Raw genomic sequence first — 24360 nt, 5'->3', positions numbered from 1 at the left:
TGTATGAGAGTTCCAATCTCTCCGCAGCCTCTCCAACATTTATTATTTTGTGTTTTTTGGATTAATGCCAGCCTTGCTGGTGTGAGATGGAATCTCATCGTAGTTTTAATTTGCATTTCTCTAATGGCTAACGATCGAGAGCATTTTCTCATGTATCTGTTGGCTGCCTGAATATCTTCTTTAGTGAAATGTGTGTTCATATCCTTTGCCCACTTCTTGATTGGGTTGTTTGACTTTTTGTGGTTGAGTTTTGACAGAATCACGTAGATTTTAGAGAGCAGGTGCTGGTCGGAGATGTCATAGCTGAAAATTCTTTCCCAGTCTGTAGGTGGTCTTTTTACTCTTTTGGAGAAGTCTTTAGATGAGCATAGGTGTTTGATTTTTAGGAGCTCCCAGTTATCGGGTTTCTCTTCATCATTTTTGGTAATGTTTTGTATTCTGTTTATACCTTGTATTAGGGTTCCTAGGGTTGTCCCAATTTTTTCTGCCATGATCTTTATCGTTTTAGTCTTTATGTTTAGGTCTTTGATCCACTTGGAGTTAGTTTTTGTGCATGGTGTGAGGTATGGGTCCTGTTTCATGTTTTTGCAAATGGATATCCAGTTATGCCAGCACCATTTGTTAAAAAGGCTATCTTTTCCCCAGTTAATTGACACTGGTCCTTTGTCAAATATCAGCTGCTCATACGTGGATGGATCTATGTCTGGGTTCTCAATTCTGTTCCATTGGTCTATGTGTCTGTTGTTGTACCAATACCAGGCTGTTTTGACTACTGTGGCTGTATAATAGGTTCTGAAGTCGGGTAAGGTGAGGCCTCCCACTTTCTTCTTCTTTTTCAGTAGTGCTTTGCTTATCCGGGGCTTCTTTCCCTTCCATATGAAATTGGTGATTTGTTTCTCTATCCCCTTAAAATATGACATTGGAATTTGGATCGGAAGTGCGTTAAATGTATAGATGGCTTTTGGTAGAATAGACATTTTTACTATGTTAAGTCTTCCTATCCATGAGCAGGGTATGTTTTTCCACTTAAGTATGTCCTTTTGAATTTCTTGTAGTAGAGCTTTGTAGTTTTCTTTGTATAGGTCTTTTACATCTTTGGTAAGATTTATTCCTAAGTATCTTATCTTCTTGGGGGCTACTGTGAATGGTATTGATTTGGTTATTTCCTCTTCGGTGTTCTTTTTGTTGATGTAGAGGAATCCAAGTGATTTTTGTATGTTTATTTTATAACCTGAGACTCTGCCAAACTCTTCTATTAGTTTCAGTAGTTTTCTGGAGGATTCCTTAGGGTTTTCTGTGTATATAATCATGTCATCTGCAAATAGTGATAACTTTACTTCTTCCTTGCCAATCCGGATACCTTTTATTTCTTTGTCTAGCCTAATTGCCATGGCTAAGACTTCCAACACGATGTTGAATAAGAGCGGTGATGAAGGGCATCCTTGTCTGGTTCCTGTTCTCAAGGGAAATGCTTTCAGGTTCTCTCCATTTAGAGTGATATTGGCTGTTGGCTTTGCATAGATGCCCTTTATTATGTTGAGGAATTTTCCTTCAATTCCTATTTTGGTAAGAGTTTTTATCATGAATGGGTGTTGGACTTTGTCAAATGCCTTTTCTGCATCAATTGATAAGATCATGTGGTTTTTATCTTTTGTTTTATTTATGTGATGGATTACATTAATGGTTTTTCTGATGTTAAACCAGCCTTGCATACCTGGTATAAATCCTACTTGATCAGGGTGAATTATTTCTTGGATGTGTTGTTGGATTCTATTGGCTAGAATTTTGTTGAGGATTTTTGCATCAATGTTCATGAGGGATATAGGTCTATAATTTTCTTTTTTTTGTAATGTCTTTACCTGGTTTTGGTATCAGGGAGATGGGGGCTTCATAGAATGAGTTGGGTAGTATTCCGTCATTGTCTATGCTTTGGAATACCTTTAGTAGTAGTGGTGTTAACTCTTCTCTGAAAGTTTGGTAGAACTCTGCAGTGAAGCCGTCTGGGCCCGGGCTCTTTTTTGTTGGGAGTTTTTTGATTACCGTTTCAATCTCTTTTTTTGTTATGGGTCTATTTAGTTGTTCTACTTCTGAATGTGTTAGTTTAGGTAGGTAGTGTTTTTCCAGGAATTCATCCATTTCTTCTAGGTTTTCAAATTTGTTAGAGTACAATTTTTCATAATAATCTGAAATGATTCTTTTCATTTCATTTGGTTCTGTTGTGATGTGGTCCTTCTCGTTTCTTATTCAGGTTATTTGTTTCCTTTCCTGTATTTCTTTAGTCAGTCTAGCCAATGGTTTATCAATTTTGTTAATTTTTTCAAAGAACCAGCTTTTGGCTTTGTTAATTCTTTTGATTGTTTTTCTGTTCTCTAATTCATTTAGTTCAGCTCTAATTTTTATTATTTGTTTTCTTCTGGTGCCTGATGGATTCTTTTGTTGCTCAGTTTCTATTTGTTTAAGTTGTAGGGACAGTTCTCGGATTTTGGCTCTTTCTTCTTTTTCTATGTGTGCATTTATTGATATAAATTGGCCTCTGAGCACTGCTTTTGCTGTGTCCCAGAGGTTTTGATAGGAAGTATTTTCATTCTCGTTGCTTTCTATGAATTTCCTTATTCCCTCCTTGATGTCTTCTATAACCCAGTCTTTTTTCAGGAGGGTATTGTTCATTTTCCAAGTATTTGATTTCTTTTCCCTAGTTTTTCTGTTATTGATCTCTAGTTTTATTGCCTTGTGGTCTGAGAAGATGCTTTGTAATATTTCGATGTTTTGGACTCTGCAAAGGTTTGTTTTATGACCTAATATGTGGTCTATTCTAGAGAATGTTCCATGTGTGCTAGAAAAAAAAGTATATTTTGCAGCAGCTGGGTGGAGAGTTCTGTATAAGTCAATGAGGTCAAGTTGGTTGATTGTTGTAATTAGATCTTCCGTGTCTCTGTTGAGCTTCTTACTGGATGTCCTGTCCTTCTCCGAAAGTGGTGTGTTGAAGTCTCCTACTATAATTGTGGAGGTATCTATCTCGCTTTTCAATTCTGTTAAAATTTGATTTATGTATCTTGCAGCCCTGTCATTGGGTGCATAAATATTTAATATGGTTATGTCTTCCTGATCAATTGTCCCTTTTATCATTATATAGTGTCCTTCTTTATCCTTTGTGGTGGATTTAAGTCTAAAGTCTATTTTGTCAGAAATTAATACTGCTACTCCTCTTCTTTTTTGCTTATCGTTTGCTTGATATACTTTTTTCCATCCTTTGAGTTTTAGTTTGTTTGTGTCTCTAAGTCTAAGGTGTGTCTCTTGTAGGCAGCATATAGATGGATCGTGTTTCTTTATCCAGTCTGTGACTCTCTGTCTCTTTACTGGTGCATTTAGTCCATTTACATTCAGGGTAATTATAGATAAATAAGTTTTTAGTGCTGTCATTTTGATGCCTTTTTATGTGTGTTGTTGACAATTTCATTTTTCCACATACTTTTTTGTGCTGAGGCGTTTTTCTTAGTAAATTGTGAGATCCTCATTTTCATAGTGCTTGACTTTATGTTAGTTGAGTCGTTACGTTTTTCTTGGTTTTTATCTTGAGTTATAGAGTTGTTATACCTTTTTGTAGTTACCTTATTATTTACCCCTATTTTTCTAAGTAAAAACCTAACTTGTATTGTTCTATATCGCCTTGTATCACTCTCCATATGGCAGTTCAATGTCTCCTGTATTTAGTCCCTCTTTTTGATTATTGTGATCTTTTACCTATTGACTTCCATGATTCCCTGTTATGTGTATTTTTTTTTAATTAATCTTAATTTGTTTGTTTTTGTGATTTCCCTATTTGAGTTGATATCAGGACGTTCTGTTTTGTGACCTTGTGTTGTGCTGATATCTGATATTATTGGTTCTCTGACCGAACAATATCCTTTAGTATTTCTTGTAGCTTTGGTTTGGTTTTTGCAAATTCTCTAAACTTGTGTTTGTCTGTAAATATCTTAATTTCGCCTTCATATTTCAGAGAGAGTTTTGCTGGATATATGATCCTTGGTTGGCAGTTTTTCTCCTTCAGTGTTCTGTATATGTCGTCGCATTCCCTTCTTGCCTGCATGGCTTCTGCTGAGTAGTCTGAACTTATTCTTATTGATTCTCCCTTGAAGGAAACCTTTCTTTTCTCCCTGGCTGCTTTTAAAATTTTCTGTTTATCTTTGGTTTTGGTGAGTTTGATGATAATATGTCTTGGTGTTTTACTTTTTGTATCAATCTTAAATGGGGTTCGATGAGCATCTTGGATAGCTATCCTTTCGTCTTTCATGATGTCAGGGAAGTTTTGTGTCAGGAGTTCTTCAACTATTTTCTCTGTGTTTTCTGTCCTCCCTCTCTGTTCTGGGACTCCAATCACCCGCAGGTTATCCTTCTTGATAGAGTCCCACATAATTCTTAGGGTTTCTTCATTTTTTTAAATTCTTTTATCTGATTTTTTTTCAGCTATGTTGGTGTTGATTCCCTGGTCCTCCAGATGTCCCAGTCTGCATTCTAATTGCTCGAGTCTGCTCCTCTGACTTCCTAGTGCGTTGTCTAATTCTGTTATTTTATTGTTAATCTTTTGGATTTGTACATGTTGTCTCTCTATGGATTCTTGCAACTTATTAATTTTCCAGGATGTTCTTGAATAATCTTTTTGAGTTCTTCAACAGTTTTATCGGTGTGTTCCTTGGCTTTTTCTGCAGTTATCCTAATTTCATTTGTGATATCATTAAGCATTCTATAAATTAGTTTTTTATATTCTGTATCTGATAATTCCAAGATTGTATCTTTTGTTTGGGGGGTTGGAGAAGCTGTCATGGTCTGCTTCTTTAAGTGGTTTGATATGGATTGTTGTCTCCGAGCCATCACTGGGAAACTAGTTTTTCCAGAAAATCCGCTAAAAAAAAAATGCAGTCAGATCCCTATCAGAGTTCTCCCTCTGGCTCAGGCTATTCAGATGTTAATGAAGCCGCCTGGGGAGGGTGGGGGAGGGAACAGAGAGATAGGAGAGTAGCACCTCAGAATATAGCCAGAGTTGCTTGTCTTGCTTGGAATGACTATTATATCTGAGATTCCCGCGGACGCGTCACCTGTGTGTGCTGGCTGTGTGGAGATTGCCCCCAGGGGGTCTGGCCTGCTGGAGTCACGGTCAGATCCTCCGCTTCCAGCCCCACGCCCAGCGTCAAGGCTCCCCTACTGGGACGGTGCACTCTCGACTCTAAAATCAGTCGCTGCCTCCCGGGGACTTCTCGTCCCTCCAGCGGCGTGGCCGTGCCGCCTCCGAGAACCAGTTGGGCCTCCTCCCGGGGTTAGTTCAGATGGGTGGAGCAGGTCCCCGTGCTTGTTCCGTAACCAAGTGTCCTGGCTGGGATGCTGTTCTCCCTGCTCCAATACCAGTCGCTGCCTCCCGGGGACTTCTCCTACTGGCTGCATCCCACGCCGCCCGCGCGACCCGGCTGGTCCCCTTCCCGGGGTTAGTTCAGGGGGGTGGAGCAACTCTCCGTGTTTATGCCGTACCTGCGTCCGGTCCAAATCCCTGCGGGACGGTTCCCCGGCTTGGACGCTGCTCTTTCTGCTCCAAGACCAGTCACTGCCTCCTGGGGACTTCTCCTACCGGCTGCATCCCACGCCGCCCGTGGAACCGGCTGGTCCCGCTCCCGGGGTTAATTCAGGGGGGTGGAGCAGCTGTCTGTGCTTGTGCCGTACCTGACTGTTACGCTGGGTCCAGGCTCTGGAAACAATCGCTGCTTCCCCGTATTAGTTCGTTCTCCGTCTCTAAATCTGTGTTTGTTGTTCAGGGTTCGTAGATTGTTATGTATGTGATCGATTCACTTGTTTTTCCGTGTCTTTGTTGTAAGAGGGATCCGAGGTAGTGTCTGCCTAGTCCGCCATCTTGGCTCCGCCTCCCCTTGTTCTGTTTTTGAATGCAGGTCACTTCCCTTCTTAAAGCTAGTTTTCAAAAGAGACCATAAGAGTGTTTGGGATTGGGTGTCAAAATGAACACATATTTATTTATTCTGAGCTTCAGATAAAGATTTACAGAGTCAATTAGTTTCTAGTGGAGCAATCAATACAAACATTGTTTTGTGACATTGGTTGTCAAAGTCAAGGGATGTCAACACTCTCCATTTCTTGACCTAGGGTTCCCCGTTATCATCTTTCCTGTCCTCTCCTGCCTTCTCGTCCTTGCTCTGGGCTGGGATGCCCATTTAGTCTTGTTTTGTTTTATGGGCCTGTCTAATCTTTGGCTGAAGGGTGAACCTCAGAGGTGTCTACTGTACTGAGTTAAAATGGTGTCCAGTGGCCATATTCTCGGGGTTTCTCCAGTCTTTGTTAGACCACTACTTCTGATCATCATTTTGTGTGTGTGTGTGTGAAATAGAATTTTGCTCTACATTTCTCTTCAGTTCGGTCCACGAATCTCTATTGTACTTCCTTTCAGAGCAGTTAGTGGTGGTAGCCCAGCACCATCTCGTTGTGCTAGACTCAGTCTGGTGCAGGCTGTGGTAGATGTGGTCCATTATTCCTTTGGAATAATCTCTCTTTGTTTTTCTTCATTCTCCCATGTTCCAGATGGAGGGAGACCCCTGGAGTTTCTTAGATGGCTGCTCACAAGCTTTTAAGACCAAGACGCTACTCACCAAAGTAGGATGTAGAATATTTTTTTCGTAAACTACATTATGCCAGTTGAGGAAGATGTTCCCCTAAACCATGGTCCCAGCCCTCCTCCCAGTATTTGATCACTCTGGGACTTGGGATGTGTCTATGGAGCTTCCATGACCTTGCCTTGTACAAGCTGTGCTGGCTTCCCCAATATTGCATATGGTCTCACCCTTCTCCAAAGTTAGCACTTACTATTGTCTATTAAGTGTTTTTCAGTCCTCATCTCTCCCTGCCCTCGTAATCATCAAAGATTATTTCTTTTTGTGTGTAAACATTTTCATATGTTTTTTATGATAGGGGTATACAGTATTTGTCCTTTTGTGATTGACTCATTTAATTCAGCATAATGCCCACAGGATTCATCCATGTCGTGAGATGTTTCCCAGATTCATCATTTTTCCTTCTCATTGTGTAGTATCCCATTGTGTGTATGCACTATAGTTTGTTTATCCATTCATCTGTTGGTGAGGCAGGCACTTAGGTCTTTTCCATGTCTTTACTAATGTGAATAATGCTGCAATGAAAATGGGTGTGTATATGCCTCTTCATGGGACATCTCTTATTTCTTTAGGATATATTCCCAGGGGTGTGATTGCTGGATCATACAATATTTCTATTTCTGGTTTCAAAGGAAGTGCCATTTCATTTTCCAAATTTTTGTACCATTTTGCATTCTCACCAGTAGTGCATAAGAGTTCCAGTCTCCCTGCAGCCCCTCCAATTGTTCTTTTCTTTTTTTTTTTTTTCTGATGCATGCCAGTAAACCTGGTGAGATGGGATCTCATTGTGGTTTTGATTTGCATTTCTCTAATGGCCAGTGATCGAGAGCATTTCCTCATGTGTCTGTTAGCCACCTGAATGTCTTCTTTGGTGAGGTGTCTGTTCATAGCCTTCGCCCGTTTTATAATTGGATTGTTTGTCTTTTTGTTGTTGAGGTGTTGGGTATTCCTATATATTTTAGAGATTAGAGCTTTGTCAGTTTTGTCATAGCCAAACAATTTTTCCCAGTCTGTAGGTTTCCTTTTCACTCTTTTGTGAAGTCTTTTGATGAGCATAAGTGTTTGCTTTTTAGTAGGTCCCAGTTATCTAGCTAATCTTCTGGTGTTTGTATATTTTTCATTATGATTTGTATCCTCTTTCAGCCGTGTATTAGGACCTCTAGTGTTGACCCTAGTTTTTCCCCTATGATCTTTATAGTTTTTGGATTTATATTTAGGTCTTTATCAATTTTGAATTAGTTTTTCAGTATGGTGTGAGCTATGGGTCTTTTTTTATTTTTTTTGCAGATGGACAAGCAGTTTTATCAGCACCAGTAAAAAAAAAAAAAAAAAAAAAAGATTGTTTTTATTTTCCCCCATTTGAGGGACTTTGGGCCTTTGTAGGAGTTCAGATGGCCTTAGGTGGATGGATTTACATCTGGGTTCTGAATTTCTGTTCCACTGGTCAGTGTATCTTTCATTGTACCAGTACCGGGCTATTTTGACTAAGGTAGTGGGAGTTCTCATACTTAATTCTTCTTCAATAGTGCTTTACTTATCTGGGGTCTCTTCCCTTTCCATAGAAAGTAAACGATTAATTTTTCTACCTCTTTAAAGAATGCTGTTGGTATTTGGATTGGGATTGCGTTGTATTTGTAGACTGCTTTGGGTAAAACTGACATTTTCACAATGTTCAGTCTATCCACGAGTATGGTATGTTTTTCCATGTATGTAGGTCTCTTTTGGTTTCTTGCAGTAGTGCTTTCTAGTTTTCTTTGTATCGGTCTTTTACATTCCTGATTTGATTTATTCCTAAGAAGTATAGTTTCTTAGGGGATATTATAAATGGTATTGTTTTCCTGATTTCCTTTTCATAGTTCTCTTTACTGCTGAATAAGAATCCAACTGATTTTTTTATGTTCAACTTGTATCCTGCTACTCATCTGAATCTTTCTATTAGTTCCAGTAGATTTTTCCTGTAGTCTTTTTGGTTCTCTATGTACAGTATCATACCAAAAAACAACAACAAAAAAAACCCAGTGCCTTCGGTCGATTCCGACTCATAGCGACCCTATAGGACAGAGTAGAACTTCCCCTCAGAGTTTCCAAGGAGCGCCTGGTGGATTCGAACTGCTGACTCTTTGATTAGCAGCCGTAGCACTTAACTACTATGCTATAAATAAGGACAGTTTTACTTCTTCATTACCAGTATGGATGCCCTTTATTTCTTTTTCTTCCCTCATTGCTCTAGATAGAATTTCCAGCACAATGTTAAATAGGAGTGGTGATAAAGGGCATCCTTGCCTTGTTCCTATTCTCAAGGGGAATGTTTTCAACCTCTCTCCAACAAGAATGATGTTGAATGCTGCTTTTATATACATGCCCTTTATTGTGTTGAGAAATGTTCCTTCTATACATATTTTATGGAAAGCATTTTTTAGGAATGGTGTTGGACTTTGTCAAATGCCTTTTCTGTGTCAATTGAGATGATCATGTGATTCTTTCATTTGTGTGGTATATTATGTTCATTGGTTTTCTAATGTTGAACTATTTTGTATGAATCCAACTTGGTCATGGTGTATTCTTATTATTATATTTCATATGATGCTGAATTCTATTGGCTAGATTTTTTTGAGAATTTTAGCATCTATATTCATGAGAGATATTGGTCTGTAACTTTCTTTTCTCTGTGCCGTCTTTGACTGCTTTTGGTATCGGAATTATGCTGGGTTTATAGAATGAATTTGGCAGTAACCCTTCCTTTTATATGTTTTGAAATAGTTCAAGAAGTACTGATGTAAGCTCTTCTCTGAATGTTTGGTAGAATAATCTAATGACACCATCTGGGCCAGAACTTTTTTTTTTTCAGTAAAAATTTTTATTAAAGCATAACATAGCAAACATACACAAATATACATAAATCATAAATGTTAGCTCAAATAAATTTCACAAATAAAACACATTGTGATACCAGCACCCAGATCAAGAAATTAAATGTTACCAGCACACCATAAACCCTCTTTGCACCCCTCTCATTCACCAGACCCCCTGCCAAGAAAACCACAATCCTGATTCTAACACTGTAGATTAGTTTTACTAGTTTTTGAATTTAAAATAAATGGAATTTTCAGTCTGAACTCATTTGCATCTAGCTCCTTTCACTCAACATTGTATTTCTGAGGGTCATTCGTATTGTTGTATGTCGAACTTATTTCTCAATGTGGTTTATTATTTCATTGTATTAATGCACTACAAATTATCTAGCATACACTGATGGAAATTGGAAATCTTCCTGCTTGAGGCAATTATGAATAATGCTGTATGAACATTCTTTTTTTAAAAAAATACTTTTTATTGTGCTTTAAGTGAAAGTTCACAAATCAAGTCAGTCTGTCACATATAAGCTTATATACACCTTACTCCATACTCCCACTTACTCTCCCCCTAATGAGTCAGCCCGCTCCCTCCTTCCAGTCTCTCCTTTTGTGACGATTTTGCCAGTTTCTAACCCTCTCTACCCTCCTATCTCCACTCCAGACAGGAGATGCCAACACAGTCTCAAGTGTCCACCTGATACAAGTAGCTCACTCTTTATCAGCATCTCTCTCCAACCCATTGTCCAGTCCCTTCCATGTCTGATGAGTTGTCTTCAGGAATGGTTCCTGTCCTGGGCCAACAGCAGGTTTGGGGACCATGACCGCTGGGATTCTTCTAGTCTCAGTCAGACCATTAAGTCTGGTCTTTTTATGAGACTTTGGGGTCTGCATCCCACCATTCTCCTGCTCCCTCAGGGGTTCTCTGTTGTGCTCCCTGTCAGGGCAGTCATCGGTTGTGGCCGGGCACCATCTAGTTCTTCTGGTCTCAGGATGATGTAAGTCTCTGGTCCATGTGGCCCTTTCTGTCTCTTGGGCTCTTAGTTATTGTGTGACCTTGGTGTTCTTCATTCTCCTTTGATCCAGGTGGGTTGAGACCAATTGATGCATCTTAGATGGCCACTTGTTAGCATTTAAGACCCCAGACGCCACACTTCTAAGTGGGATACAGAATGTTTTCATAATAGAATTATTTTGCCAATTGACTTAGAAGTCCCCTTAAGCCATAGTCCCCAAACCACCCCCCCACCCCTTACTCCACTGACCTTTGAAGCATTCAGTTTATCCCGGAAACCTCTTTGCTTTTGGTCCAGTCCAGTTGAGATGACCTTCTGTGTATTGAGTACTGTCCTTCCCTTCACCTAAAGTAGTTCTTATCTGCTAACTAATCAGTAAATAACCCTCTCCCAGCCTCCCTCCCTCCCCGCCCCGTAACCACAGAAGTATGTGTTCCTCTCAGTTTATACTATTTCTCAAGATCTTATAATAGTGGTCTTATACAATATTTGTCCTTTTGCCTCTGACTAATTTCACTCAGCATAATACCTTCCAGGTTCCTCCATGTTATGAAATGTTTCACAGATTGGTCACTGTTCTTTATCGATGCATAGTATTCCATTGTGTGAATACATCATAATTTATTTAACCATTCATCCATTGATGGAAGCCTTGGTTGCTTCCAGCTTTTTGCTATTGTAAACAGAGCTGCAATAAACACGGGTGTGCATATATCTGTTCGTGTAAAGGTTCTTATTTCTCTAGGATATATTCCGAGGAGTGGGATTTCTCGGTTATATGGTAGTTCCATTTCTAACTTTTTAAGAACACCCCAGATAGATTTCCAAAGTGGTTGTACCATTTTCAATTCCCACCAGCAGTGTATAAGCGCTCCAATCTCTCTGCAGCCTCTCCAACATTTATTATTTTGTGTTTTTTGGATTAATGCCAGCCTTGTTGGAGTGAGATGGAATCTCATCGTAGTTTTAATTTGCATTTCTCTAATGGCTAATGATCAAGAGCATTTTCTCATGTATCTGTTAGCTGCCTGAATATCTTCTTTAGTGAAGTGTGTGTTCATATCCTTTGCCCACTTCTTGATTGGGTTGTTTGTCTTTTTGTGGTTGAGTTTTAACAGAATCATATAGATTTTAGAGATCAGGCGCTGGTCGGAGATGTCATAGCTGAAAATTCTTTCCCAATCTGTAGGTGGTCTTTTTACTCGTTCGGTGAAGTCTTTAGATGAGCATAGGTGTTTGATCTTTAGGAGCTCCCAGTTATCTGGTTTCTCTTCATCATTTTTAGTAGTGTTTTGTATTCTGCTTATGCCTTGTATTAAGGCTCCAAACGTTGTCCCTATTTTTTCTTCCATGGTCTTTATTATTTTAGTCTTTATGTTTAGGTCTTTGATTCACCTGGAGTTAGTTTTTGTGCGTGGTGTGAGGTATGGGTCCTGTTTCCTTTTTTTCCAAATGGATATCCAGTTATGCCAGCACCATTTGTTAAAAAGACTATCTTTTCTCCAATTAACTGACACTGGGCCTTTGTCAAATATCAGCTGCTCATATGTGGATGGATTTATATCTGGGTTCTCAATTCTGTTCCATTGGTCTATGTGCCTGTTGTTGTACCAGTACCAGGATGTTTTGACTACTGTGGCTGTATAATATGTTCTAAAATCAGGTAGAGTGAGGCCTCCTACTTTCTTCTTCTTTTTCAGTAATGCTTTACTTATCCGGGGCTTCTTTCCCTTCCATATGAAGTTGGTGATTTGTTTCTCCATCACATTAAAAAATGTCATTGGAATTTGGATCAGAAGTGCATTGTATGTATAGATGGCTTTTGGTAGAATAGACGTTTTTACTATGTTAAGCCTTCCTAACCATGAGCAAGGTATGTTTTTCCACTTATGTAGGTCCTTTTTAGTTTCTTGCACTAGTACGTTGTAGTTTTCTTTGTGTAGGTCTTTTACATCTTTGGTAAGATTTATTCCTAAGTATTTTATCTTCTTGGGGGCTATTGTGAATGGTATTGATTTGATGATTTCCTCTACGATGTTCTTTTTGTTGATGTAGAGGAATCCAAGTGATTTTTGTATGTTTATCTTATAACCCAAGACTCTGCCAAAGTCTTCTATTAGTTTCAGTAGTTTTCTGGAGGCTTTCTTAGGGTTTTCTATGTATAAGATCATGTCGTCTGCAAATAGAGATAATTTTACTTTCTCCTTGCCAATCCTGATGCCCTTTATTTTTTTGTCTAGCCTAATTGCTCTGGCTAGGACCTCTAGCACAATGCTGAATAAGAGTGGTGATAAAGGGCATCCTTGTCTGGTTCCCGTTCTCAAGGGAAATGCTTTCAGGGTCTCTCCATTTAGAGTGATGTTGGCTGTTGGCTTTGTATAAAAAAAAAAAAAAATTATGTTGAGGAATTTTCCTTCAATTCTATTTTGCTGAGAGTTTTTATCATAAATGGGTGTTGGACTTTGTCAAATGCATTTTCTGCAGCAATTGATAAGATCATGTGGTTTTTGTCTTTTGTTTTATTTATATGGTGGATTACATTAATGGTTTTTCTAATATTAAACCAACCTTGCACCCCTGGTATAAATCCCACTTGGTCGTGGTGGATTATTTTTTTGATATGTTGTGGAATTCTATTGGCTAGAATTTTGTTGAGGATTTTTGCATCAATGTTCATGAGGGATATAGGTCTGTAATTTTCTTTTTTTGTGATGTCTTTACCTGGTTTTGGTATCAGGGAAATGGTGGCTTCATAGAATGAGTTAGGTAGTATTCTGTCATTTTCTATGCTTTGAAATACCTTTAGTAGTAGTGGTGTTAACTCTTCTCTGAAAGTTTGGTAGAACTCTGTAGTAAAGACGTCTGGGCCAGGGTTTTTTTTTTGTTGGGAGTTTTTTGATTACCTTTTCAATCTCTTTTTTTGATCTGGGTCTATTTAGTTGTTCGACTTCTGATTGTGTTAGTTTAGGTAGGTAGTGTTTTTCCAGGAATTCATCCATTTCTTCTAGGTTTGCAAATTTGTTAGAGTACAATTTTTCGTAATAATCTGATATGATTCTTTTAATTTCAGTTGGGTCCGTTGTGATGTGGCCCATCTCGTTTCTTCTTCGGGTTGTTTCCTGTATTTCTTTAGTCAGTCTAGCCAATGGTTTATCAATTTTGTTAATTTTTTCAAAGAACCAGCTTTTGGCTTTGTTAACTCTTTCAATTGATTTTCTGCTGTCTGATTCATTTAGTTCAGCTCTAATTTTTATTATTTGTTTTCTTCTGGTGCCTGATGGATTCTTTTGTTGCTCACTTTCTATTTGTTCAAGTTGTAGGGACAGTTCTCTGATTTTGGCTCTTTCTTCTTTATGTATGTGTGCATTTATCGATATAAATTGACCTCTGAGCACTGCTTTTGCTGTGTCCCAGAGATTTTGATAGAAGTGTTTTCATTCTTGTTGCATTCTAGAATTTCTTTATCCCCTTCTTATTGTCTATTATAACCCAGTCCTTTTTCAGCAGGGTATTGTTCAGTTTCCAAGTATTTGATTTTTTTTCCCCTAATTTTTCCGTTATTGATTTCCACTTTTATGGCCTTGTGGTCTGAGAAGATGCTTTGTAATATTTTGATGTTTTGGATTCTGCAAATGTTTGTTTTATGACCTAATATGTGGTCTATTCTAGAGAATGTTCCATGTGTGCTAGAAAAAAAAAAGTATACTTTGCAGCTGTTGGATGGAGTGTTCTGTATAAATCTATGAGGTTAAGTTGGTTGATTGTAACAATTAGGTCTTCCGTGTCTCTATTGAGCTTCTTACTGGAAGTCCTATCCTTCTTTGAAAGTGGTGTGTTGAAGTCTCCTACTATAATTGTGGAGGTGTCTATCTCACTTTTCAGTTCTGTTAAAGTTTGTTTTATGTATCTTGCAGCCCTGTCATTGGGTGCATAAATATTTAATATGCTTATATCTTCCTGGTCTATTGTCCCTTTAATCATTATATAGTGTCCTTCTTCATCCTTTGTGGTGGATTTAACCTTAAAGTCTATTTTGTGAGAAATTAATATTGCTACTCCTGCTCTTTTTTGCTTGTTCTTTGCTTGATATATTTTTTTCCATCCTTTGAGTTTTAGTTTGTTTGTGTGTCTAAGTCTAAGGTGTGTCTCTTGTAGGCAGCATATAGATGGATCGTGTTTCTTTATCCAGTCTGAGACTCTCTGTGTCTTTGTTGGTGCATTTAGTCCATTTACATTCAGTGTAATTATAGATAAGTATGTGTTTACGGCTGTCATTTTGATGCCTTTTTATGTGTGTTGTTGACAATTTCATTTTTCCACTTACTTTTTTGTTCTGAGACATTTTTCTTTGTAAATTGTGTATTCCTCATTTTCGTAGTAGTTGACTTTAAGTTTGTTGAGTCATTATGTTTTTATTGGTTTTTTTTTTTTTTTGAGTTATGGAGTTTCTATACCTCTTTGTGGTACCTTAATATTTACCCCTATTTTTCTATGTAAAAACCTAACTTGTATTGTCCTATATCGCCTTGTTTCCCTCTCCATATGGCAGTTCTATGCCTCCTGTTTTTAGTCCCTCTTTTTGATTATTGCTATCTTTTACATATTGACTTCAGTGATTCTCTGTTTTGAGCGTTTTTTTCTTTTTAAAATTAATCTTAATTTGTTTTTGTGATTTCCCTGTTTGAGTTGATATCAGGATGTTGTTTTCTGTGACCTTGTGTTGTGCTGCTATCTGATATTATTGGTTTTCTGACCAATTTCCTTTAGCATTTCTTGTAGGTTTGGTTTGGTTTTTGCAAATTCTCTAAGCTTGTGTTTATCTATAAATGTTTTAATTTTGCATTCATATTTTAGAGAGATTTTTGCTGGATATATGATCCTTGGCTAGCAGTTTTTCTCCTTTAGTGCTCTATGTATGTCATCCCATTGCCTTCTTGCCTGCATGGTTTCTGTTGAGTAGTCTGAACTTATTCTTATTGATTCTCCTTTGTAGGAGACCTTTCTTTTATCCCTGGCTGCTTTTAAAATTTTCTCTTTATCTTTGGTTTTGGCAAGTTTAATGATAATATGTCTTGGTGATTTTCTTTTTGTATCAATCTTATATGGGGTTCGATGAGCATCTTGGATAGATATCCTTTTGTCTTTCATGATGTCAGGGAAGTTTTCTGCCAACAGATCTTCAACTATTCTTTCTGTATTTTCTGTTATCCCTCCCTGTTCTGGAACTCCAATCACACACAAGTTATTCTTCTTGATAGAGTCCCACGTGATTCTTAGGGTTTCTTCATTTTTTTTTTTTTTATTCTTTTATCTGATTTTTCTTCAGCTATATTGGTGTCAATTCCCTTGTCCTCCGGATCCCCCACCCTGTATTCTAATTCCTCGATTCTGCTCCTCTGACTTCCTATTGAGTTGTCTAATTCTGTAATTTTACTGTTAATCTTTTGGATTTCTGAATGCTTTCTCTCTATGGATTCTTGTAGCTTATTAATTTTTCCACTATGTTCTTCAATAATCTTTTTGATTTCTTCAACTGCTTTATCAGTGTTTTCCTTGACACTTTCTGTAGTTTGCCTTATTTCATTTCCAAGGTCATCCCTGATGTCTCGAAGCATTCTGTAAATTAGTTTTTTATATTCTGCATCTGGCAATTCCAGGATTGTATCTTCATTTGGGAAAGATTTTGATTCTTTAGTTTGGGAAGTTGCAGAAGCAATCATGGTCTGCTTCTTTACGTGGTTTGATATCGACTGCTGTCTCCAAGCCATCTCTAAGATATTGTAGTGATTTATTCTATATTTGCTCACTGAGTCTTGTTTTGTTTTGTTTCAATATACATAGATGGGCTACTATATTGTGCTGTCTTGATTGTTGTAGCCCTTGAATCACTTATATCCTATTACCAGCTGGTTTGGGCTGTTACCAGATATATAAGCCTAAGAGTCCATTCACTATTCTTGAGTAGAATCTGATTTTGGGTCATCAAGTGTGTGGTGCAGACTGTCACCTATCCACCTAGAGAAGTAGTGGTGATAGTTGTGTGCACCAGATTCTTGTAGCAGCAGGGATTCACACTCCGGGGCGGGGGGGCAGGATGCTGACAGGCTTCCCCCAAGTGCCAGTGAGGTAGGTGTGTCTCTATTCCTAAAGCACTTTGGTGGGTGGGCTCTGCAGCTGTACCTTAGGCCCCCAATGCAAGTACCTCTACAGATTGGTAGGTGTCACCCTCCTTAGACCCCTAAGGCAGGAGGCTAGGTGGTCTGGGGGGAGCTTCAGCCTTCAGTTCCCTGTTGTGGGTCAGTGAGGCCTCTGTTGAATAAGCAGAGATATCAGACCTGGGAAACTTGTCTTTCCAGTAATCCGCTAAAACAATTACACTCAGATCCCTATCAGAATTTCCCTTGCATTATAATGGCCACCTTGTTCCCTGTAGGGATGAAAGCCCAAGACTGTGCATCACATATGTTTGGCTGGAGCTGGTTCTGTATTTTTAGTCCAATTAGGGAAGGATTTTTGGTCCCTGGGTTTTTTGTAGCTGCTTCTCTCAGGCCAGGAGAATGGGTTAGGAAAAGCCAAAAAAAAAAAAAAGAAAAAACGGCAGCACAGTTCACTCTCCGGCTCAGGAAATTCGAATGTTAATGAAGCTGCCTAGGAAGGGGAGGGGAGGGTTCAGATAAATAGGAGAGAGTAGGACCCTGGAATATAGACAAAGTTACTTATCTTGTTTGGTGATGACTGTTTTATCTGAGATTCCCGAGGTGTGTGGCCTCTGTGTGTTGGCTGGGTCGAGATTGCCCCAGAGGGTCAGGCCCGCGTCCCGTGCTTGTGCTGTCTCAGAAGCCATGGTCAGTTCCTCCACTCCCAGTCCAAAGCCCAGCGCCAAGGTTCCCCGGCTGGGACGCCACACTCCCAGCTCCAGAACCAGTCGCTGCCTCCCTGTGACTTCTCCTCCTGTCAGCTGCGTTGCTGCGCTGCCTGCATGCACTGGCTGGGCTACCCCTGAGGTCACTTCTGGGGGCTAGGGCTGCATCCCGTGTTTGCGCCGTCTCAGGATGCCGTGCTTAACTCCCCTGTGCCCAGTCCAAAGCCCGGTGCCAAGGTTTCCTGACTGGGACGCTGGCTCCAGGTTCCAAAAACAGTCGCTGCTTCCCCGTGGTTGTTGGTTCTCATTCTCTGTCACTCAGGTCAACTCTTTAGATCTGTGTTTGATGGTCAGGGTTTGTAGATTGTCATATATGTGATCGATTCACTTGTTTTTCTGAGTCTTTGTTGCAAGAGGGATCCGAGGTAGCTTCTACATAGTCAGCCATCTTGGCTCCGCCTCCAGAACTTTTGGGTTTTATTATTGTAAGCAGTATTCTTTTTTAAAAAAATTACGTTTTCAATCTCTTGTCGTGGGTCTGTTCAGATTTTCATCTTCAGTGTGTGTTAGTTTGGGCAGGTAGTGTGTTTCTAGAAATTTGTCCATTGCCTCTAGATTTTCCAATTTGTTGGAGTATAGCTTTTCAAAATACTCTTTTAAGATCCATTTTATTTCAGTTGGGTCAGTTGTAATGTCCCCCATTTCATTTCATATTTGGGGTATTTCTCTCCTCTTCTGTTTTTCTTTGGTCAGTTTGGCCAGTGGTTTATCCATTTTTCTTGATCTATTCAAGGAACCAACTTTTGGTTTTGTAGATTGTTTCTGTTGTTTTTCTATTCTACATTTCATTTATTTCTGCTCTGATCTTTATTATTTCCTTTATTCTGGTGGTTGTGGACTTCTTTTGCTGTTCTATTTCTTCAAGTTGTAGCTCATGTTTTGATTTTGTCCCTTCTTTTTTGATGTGTGCACCTATTGCTATAAATTGACCTCTGAGCACAGCCCTTGCTGTGTCCCAAAAGTTTTGGTATGATGCATTTTCGTTCTTGTTTGATGCTGGGAATTTTCTTATTCCATCTTTGATTTCTTCTATTATCCTGTGGTTTTTAAGCAGAGTGTTATTCCTTTCCATGTAATTGTTTTTTTTTTTTTTTTTCCTTGCTCTTCCTGTTATTAGGTTCTACTTTGGTGGTGTTGTGATCAGAGAAGATATTTTGTATTATGTCAATGTTTTGGCTTTTCTTGATGGTTACTTTGTGGCCTAAGATATGGTCTAATCTGGAGAATGTTCCATGTGTGTTGGAAAAGAACATGTACTTTCCTGCTGTTGGGTGGAGTGTTGCACATATGTCTATGAGGTTAAGTGGGTTGATTATAACCTTTAGATCTTCTGTATCTTTGTTGAGTTTTTCTCTAGATGTTCTTCCTTATGGAGAGTGGTATGTTGAAGTCTCCTACTTTTATTGTGGAACCATTGAATTCCTTTTTCACTGCTGTTAGACTGTGTTTTATGTATTTTAGTGTCCTGTCATTGAGTGCATAGATCTTCATGGTGGATTGTCCCTTTAATTATTACATAATGTTATTCTTTGTATTTTATGGTGGATTTTGTTTTAAGTCTATTTTACCTGAGATTAGTATTGTCACTCCTACTCTTTTTTGTTTGCTGTTTCCTTGATTTCTGTATATCTACATACTTATTCCATCCTTTGATTTTTAATATACTTTTGTCTTTGTGTCTAAGGTGTGTCTCTTGTGGACAGTGTATAGGTGGTTCCAGTTTTTTTTTTTTTTAATCTATTCTGCCACACTCTGTCTCTTTAGGGGTGCATTTAAGCCATTTACATTCACTGTGATTATTAATAGCTGTGAGTTTGTTGCTGTCATTTTCTAGTGCTTTTTTTGTAGTGCTGACGTTTTCTTTCTTCCTCTTACTCTACTCTGCTTAATTCCTTTTGTTTGTGGATTTCTTTTTTCGTTTCTTTCATTTCTGTAGATTTTGTGATTACTGAGACCTCCGTTTTTCTTCTATATTTTTTATTTTGAAGAGTAGGTTTGTTAACTTTTTTGGTGGATTGAATTGTGTCCCCCCCAAAATATGTGTGAACTTGATTAGTCCATGATTTCCACTCTTATGTGCTTGTCTTCCATTTTGCAATATTCTTATGTGCTATAAATCATAAATTCTTCCTGCAATTAAAGGGGATTAGGGTTGAATAAAACACCCTTCCTCAGGTCACATTCCTAATCCAATGTAAAGAGAGTTTCCCTGGGTTGTGGCCTCTAACACCTTTTGTTTTAAAAAAGATAAAAGGAAAAGGAAGCAAGCAGAGACTTGGAGATGTCATACCATCAAGAAAGCAGTGGCAGGACTACAGCGTGTCCTTTGGACCTGGGGCTCTAGTGTGGAGAGACTCCTTATTCCAGGAAATTTGACCTTTTAAAAGTGAATTCATTCGTGCTGTTTTTAAATCTGTTGTTGTTCATACTACCATTAGGGAGATTTTTAACTGACAATGACCCCAGTGACAGAGTAGGACTGCCTCATAGCACTTTCTAAGCTGAAATCTTTATGGAAGCAATTCGCCAAGTCTTTCTCCCGTATAGCTCCTGGTGTGTTGGAACCACCAACCTTTGGGTTAGCAGCTGAGAGCTTATCTATTGTGCAACCAGAGCTCCTTTTTTTATATATATAATCTGGATGAAATTTTAAATTATTTGTTCGAGAAATATTTGGTAACTCAGGAATGGTAGAAATGAATGGGATGTCATTTCACATAAAAAATAGTATCTCTTTTCTCAATGTGTCAGCTTTGTTTGTTTTTACTCTGAAATCACCACTATTTATTGACTTACTGGGTGGGTTACAAGTCATTTTCCCTCCTACAACTTGTTTTCAAAAACAGAGAATAATAACGTGGTTCTGGGGTTCAGTTTTTGAAGCAAAATATTTACTCTTAAATGACACACTTGTACACATAAAAATACATGTCTAAATAGCAGCATGTCTGAATATTGGAGAATAGAGAACATTTGGTCTGAAAATTCTGTGATAAGCTGTTTCCACGGTCATGTTGTGATATACATCTTGCCCTCTCTTCTCTCACTCCCTCTGTGGGCTGAGGTTTTAAGGGTTGGCAGCACATAGAAAAGTTCTCGCTTTCACACCACTTTCATCTAGGATGGGAAATATGAATTGCTGCTTAAGAGGTATGTTCATTGACCTTTTGAATGCTGCCCCTCCAAATGGGCTAGGAAAATTTTCTTAAAAAATATTTTCAATTAAAAAAATTCTCCTCTTCATACAGCCATGCACAGTTTTAAAAGTGTTTTATACATTTGTTTTATACTCTAATTTACATATTTGATTCTTCTATCGAGCAGGTTGCTAGTCAAACTTTATCTTCCTTAGAAAAATGTACTACTTCCTTTATATCCTGAGCCTCTCACCTCCTCATTATGTAGTCACAGGGGAAATATTGCAAGGTCTATTTTAATGCTGTTTTGACCTCATCAAGAACCACTAAAATTATTAGTTTCAGAGTTTTGGAGTAATCTGCAATGGTTGTGAAGTGTAGGGAGCCATTTCACAGAATGAAGTCTACCTACTTTTGCTTTTAATATATTTTCCTTCTACCCTATATCCTGAAATGTATACTTAGTTTGGTACTTGAGGGCATGTTGCTTCCATTCATATAACTACCGAAACAACTCAAAGGAATGTGTGTGTCTAGGAATCAGTTTTGAAAAGAAACACGCATTTTCTTTTATACAGGGGAGTTACCCAAAACTCTTATTTGAAGGAGAATCAATTCTACCTATCACCCAACCCATCACTTCCAGAGATAAGCATGCACAAAATATGGTGAATGCTTATCTCAAGCACTCAATGAGTAGCCAGTCTGTCAACACACAGTGGTAGGAAAATTGGGTAACAAAATGATAGAGACTGCAAGATAATTAAGTACACTAAGCAGCTTGAAAAAAGAATGAGTCTCGATATTGTTTTGATGTAACGTGTGACTTAGTCCTTTGAGACTTCATCTAGAGATCTTTCTAAAAGCTATGCTACAGGCATTCTGATGACTTGGCAACCTTCTATTTTCAGGCACCTATACTTATAAAAATGCCAGGTGATATTGTTTCACAGGTTTTAGAAAACAAGAGATTTTATAATAGATCATGCCCCTTCCCCAGTAGACTGGTGTTTATCTCATTTGACCAGTTGTCTGTTGACCAAGGGCCAGACAACCCATTCATTCTGGAGAACAATCCTGCATACTTTGGCAGAGTGGCCACTGATTGTGGAATCATACAGTCACCAGCAACTTTCTTTGACACCTTGTCTGATTAATTCAGTACTGGTTAGGATTGAGAGACAGTGGCTGTTTTTAGGCAAAACAGTTGTGTGCCAGGTAGAGAGCAATGGTGTGGGATGTCAGAATCCTGGCTTTGAACGCAGCTCTAAGTGTTCAACTATGAGATCTCAGACAAGATATTTCACCTCTCGTGAACCTTCTGGAGCATTTACATTGTACACATTACATACTGTAACACATCCAACCTTCACCACAGACATAGTCCTGGCTTGTTTACTATCCTCACTCACGGGGGGAGAAAGTGAAGTGCAGAGATGAATGTGACCAAGGTCATGAACTCCCAAGTGGAAAAGCCAAAATGTCCAACCAGATGTGGCTGTAATGCTGATGCTCTGAACCAATGATCTGCACTCAACACTCAGTCATGGGATCATAAGTACAGTACAAAAGAGTTTCAGCATCAGTAAATATGCCTCAAAGTACCCAGGCCTACAAAGATCACAAACACTGTGCATCATTAGAAGGTAGCCTCATTGTACACACAGCCCAGGCAGCTATCAGTGTGTATTGCCACAGACATGTCACAGTCATTGGCGTGAAAAGCACATAGAAACCCCACATGCTTCTGGTCAGCTCACAGATTCTGAACGTTCAGGGGCACTACTTATGCCATTCTTGTCAATTTCTGCCACTGCTGGTGTCATCAGCAACTGTACAAGAACAAAAATCAAGAAAATATTTTAGCGGTAATTGATAGTATTATCCCCATGAGATTTAAAAATACTCAAATCCTGCCAACTCCTCACTCCAGGACAAATAAGAACTACAAGATCCACTTGATTATTAAACTGGTGTCCAGCACATTTCTCCCAATTCCCTTGCAAACTGAGTTACAGAGCTCAGTCAGTACCACCTCTCCTTAATGAACGATTCCAGTATTGGATGCCTAGTACTGGCGTGGATTAAAAAAAATGGATAGTCGCCTCAAAATGATTTCCCAGGTAAAAAAATTCTGCTATGTTTTCAGAGCCCCTAGCCATGTTGGATATATATATTTGGTAGTGTACGATTCTGTGCATGGGTTAGTGGGTGTCTGTGTCTCTGTATTGTGACTGTGAGTGTGCATGGGAGTATGTGTGAGTGTGTGTCTCCAGGCGATATGTCCCACTTACAGGGCACAATAGTCTAATTTCTCCAAAAAATCCCCAACATTAGGTTGTTCAACTTTCATCACAGCTGCACCTTGACATTAGTTCACTGTCTCCACCCTTCGGATAGAGAAAATGAGGTGCAGAGATAAATGGCCCCAATAATTGAGCTCCCAGGTGGAAGGGCCAAAATGTGTACCCAAGTGTTGCCCCAAGTAATGATGCTCTGAACTTCTGAATCACACTTCTTTCTCAGCCATGGGCTCATCGGTCACTGTGGAAGGAAGTTCCAGTCTCCATGTATATGCCTGGAAGTACTCAAGCCTACAGAGATCCCAAATCCTGCCCATTACTGTACACTGTCCCCTTGGTAACATAACCAGGGAAGCTACAGGAACATTTTAATACAGATGTTGCCATAGTCATTACTATGAAAAACCATAAAAGCCCACATGCTTTTCTGAGTAGCCACAGATCCTGAGAGTTAAAAGTCAAGAAACAGAACAATTGGTTCAACCTCTGTCAATGTTGTGGTTGCTCCCGACTACCTGGCCAAAGCAGATAAGCATCAAGGTGATAGTGTATTTGATGACATTACAACCACAGCCCTAGAAATGCTCACACCATGTGAGCTTCATACCCCAGGGACACTGACAGATAAGAACTCACAGTTGTTGTTGTTAGGTGCCATCTAGACAGTTCCAACTCATAGAGACACTCTAGGACAGAGTAGAACTGCCCCACAGGTTTTCCAAGGAGCAGCTGGTGGATATGAACTGCTTTTGGTTCTCAGCCAAGTCTTAACCATTAGGCCACCAAGGCTCCACAACTCACAGTGCCACCTGGCTATTTACCTGTTGCCAGAAACCCTTGTTGTAACTCTCTTGGTGCTGGGTTGTAAACCCTCAGTGTGCAAACCCTGCATCAACCTGTTAATGAACTTTTTCACTGTTGGCTAGCACGATCATGGACAGCCACTTCTCCCAATGAATACACATACAATTTACAGTAAAAAGAAAGAAAGAAAAATAAGAAAAGTCTGGAGTTACAAGTCATATGCTTAATGATGGTTATTTTTAAATGATAGGATATCGGTATTTTCCGACCTCTATACTTGATGATCTATATGACAAAGAAAAAATGAATGAATACAATAGAATGTTATGCTTAGAATTTAATCCTGTCCCCAAATAAAAGATTGCTTTTATTCAAATCCACATGCCATAGAACCAAGGATGAATGCAGTTCCAGCATATGTGATACGTGATGCCATGGAGGCTGGCATGGTCTGGAAGATGCCAGAGGATACTGGCAATTTAGCTGGGCTTCAAAACAGGACTGTGTCATTGAATCACAGAGTGCTTTCAGTACTGGTTCTGGATTGAGTCGTGCTGCTTTAGATTGCTACAAACATAGCTACGATAATACTCAGGACTGTTTTTTATTTCTTTCTTCTTAATCTCCTCTGCCATCGCTCTTCCAACAAACAGGATGACCC

Source organism: Loxodonta africana, chromosome 19 (genome assembly GCF_030014295.1).
Source record: "Loxodonta africana isolate mLoxAfr1 chromosome 19, mLoxAfr1.hap2, whole genome shotgun sequence".
NCBI lineage: Eukaryota > Metazoa > Chordata > Mammalia > Proboscidea > Elephantidae > Loxodonta > Loxodonta africana.
Note: the sequence above shows the minus strand (reverse complement) of the source record.